Source organism: Corvus brachyrhynchos, unplaced genomic scaffold, assembly GCF_000691975.1.
Source record: "Corvus brachyrhynchos isolate BGI_N302 unplaced genomic scaffold, ASM69197v1 scaffold4, whole genome shotgun sequence".
Taxonomy (NCBI): Eukaryota; Metazoa; Chordata; class Aves; order Passeriformes; family Corvidae; genus Corvus; species Corvus brachyrhynchos.
This window is the reverse complement of record NW_008237878.1, coordinates 5420920-5423355: the sequence shown is the minus strand read 5'-3', so window position 1 is coordinate 5423355 and position 2436 is coordinate 5420920. Positions and strand designations below refer to the sequence as shown.

At 59.8% G+C, this 2436-nt stretch overlaps 1 long non-coding RNA gene across 1 annotated transcript; it reads right to left on the bottom strand.

Annotated features, from left to right (window-relative positions):
- Positions 1–426: 426 nt before the first annotated feature.
- Positions 427–1182, bottom strand: LOC108446271. Its single transcript, XR_001861420.1, has 2 exons — positions 900–1182; positions 427–808 (listed from the first exon to the last, which is right to left on the bottom strand). It is a non-coding gene; the product is annotated as an uncharacterized LOC108446271 (long non-coding RNA).
- Positions 1183–2436: the final 1254 nt, after the last annotated feature.

Here is a 2436-nt window from a genome sequence, read left to right as displayed (position 1 = left end):
TCCCGGGAGATGGGGATCCCGGGGATAGGGATCCCAGAGAATGGGGACCCTGGGAATGGGGGTCCCGGGAATGGGGATCCTGGAGAATGGCAGGGACAGGGCCTGGGGAATGTGGGTCCCATGGATTGAAGGATTCCAGGGGTAGGGGTCCAGGAGAATGGGTATCCTGAAATGGGCATCCTGGGGAATGGGGATCTGAAAGGAATTGGTTCGCAAAGAATGGGGATCCCCGCCCATATTGGTCCCTCGGCTGCAGCCCCACGGGCCCAGAGCAGGTCATGGGGAGGGAGAAGTGGCAGAAAAGAGCCGGAGAGACGGTGCCGGGGAGCCCACCTGCAGGGAGGCTGGTCCCAGCAGTGCCGGGATGCAGCCAGGCGGTCTGGCCCAAAACCACCGTTATTGAGGAAAGCGCATTGAAACCAACCCTGAGAAACACCACGTAGCTTTATTCATGATGCCAGCCTGCTGCCAGGAGCGGGACCCCTTTGGCCCCTGCACCACTCCCCAAACCGCGTGCTGGCCCAGTGGGACAGGCCTGTGCTGGGGCAAAGTGGGGGCAGCAGGTGGCCCCTCGGAATGACAGCAAGCAGCGGCTCCGTCCAGCAGCAGCCCCATCACAGCGGGGCTCATGGACGGGGCAGGGGCCCAGTGCTCAGAGTCCAGAGGGGCTGGGGGGTGGGGTTCAGGGCCTCTAGGCCCCAGGATGGGCGAGTTGGTGCCATCAGGGTGGCAAAGCCTTCCTTGCCCGCCCGGCTCCTGGGGGAGACGTGTTCCTCTTGAGGGGCTACATTCTGGTGCTGTGGTCCACCTAAGGGGGGCAGAGAGGGAGGGGGCGGTGTCGTTGCCCTCTCCATTGCCATGCTGGGGACAGCAAGGGGACGGCAAGGCTGGGTGCTCACCGAGGCCTGGCGCCTCTCCCTGCTGATGTGCACCACTGCATCATGCACCGAGGGAAAGAAGGAGTGCTTGGTGATGGCTGAACTGAAGAAGTTGCCCCGCTCCAGCTGGGCCAGGACGGATACTGTGTGGAGGGAGAAGTATCTCAAATGATGGCACCTAGCTGAGCCCCACCACCCCCATCCAGAGCAGCCTCCTCCCGCCTCCTATGTTGCGGGGGACACCAGGGTCACTACCAGGGACCCGACTTTGAGGCTCAGACTGGATCCCTGGAGAAATCTTAGAGATGGGAGCACCCAGGCTAGCAGCTGTGTGCCATAGAGCTGGCTATGCCCAGCCAGGGCTCATGACTCTGCAGATCCCCCTCACCCGGGCAGCTGGCAATGAAGACGTCGACTTCTATCTCATGGAAATCTCTGAAGATCTGCAAATGGCAAAAAAAAGTTTTACCCAGGAAAAGGAATGGGCAGCAGCCATCAGGCCACCCCACAGGGCCCTGGAGACACCCTCAGCAAGGCTGCTGTCCTGCCTGTTCCCCAGCTCCTTACATTCTTCAGGATCTTGATGGAGACAGTGTCCACGAAGCTGACAGGGCTGAAGTCCAAGATGACGGTGTGGAAGCTGGGCTGAGGCAGCCCTAGGCTGTGCAGGGTGGGTTCTGAGGGGGCACTGCTGTCCCCCGCACTCAACTCAATCACTGACACCCCTGGACCGTCTTCTGTGTTCTGGGGGAGGGAAGGAGACCCGGCATCAGTGCTCCAGGGCTGGTGGCACCCTGGTTGTGGCAGTGTTCCCCCGGGCTCACCTTGGTGAGGCTCTTTGGCTGTGTGAGAGCACAGGCAGTGGGTGGCCCCGGGAGTGGGTGCCCCTCTCATACCTTCACCCACTTTTGGGCTCTTTCCAGATGTGTCAAGATCCACCCCTCTCCCCAGCACCACTCTCCAGAGCCAGGCTCATTAGCTGGCACCAGGCCACCCTTTGTTCTTGCTCTTAATTCTGATTAACTTGCCGAAAGGTTAATGACTTGTTGGCTCCACCACATAATCATTAACAGCCCAGCTTTCCCACCAACCTTGGGTGTGACGCTGTGACCCCAGTTCAGTCCCAGTGCTTTTCTCACCCATTGGCCCTAAACTGAACTGGGAACCCCATGGGCCACCAAGCCCCACCAGTGCACTGACAGGAGCGTCAGAGTCAGGCAGGGAAGAGGTGCAGGATGTCACTGGAGGGGTGGTCTCCTGCATCAGGCAAGCACCTTTTTCCTCTTTGCCTTTTCCCTCTTTGCCTTTTCCTTCTCCAGTTTCTTCTGCTGTTTCTGGAGCTTCTTGAGGGCCTTCTTCTTCTTCTGAATCAGGCGGTCCACATTGATGCCACTCTGGAAAGCAGTGTGGCCCTGTGTCCCCAGCTGCCCCACCACCACCCTGTTGCTGGCAGGTGGGGGACACAGGAAGCACTCTGAGGCTGGTGGCTCTCCTACCTTCTTCTTCAGGGCCTCAGCGTACAGCTCCACATTGGCAAAATAGATGGTGGAGGAAGAGC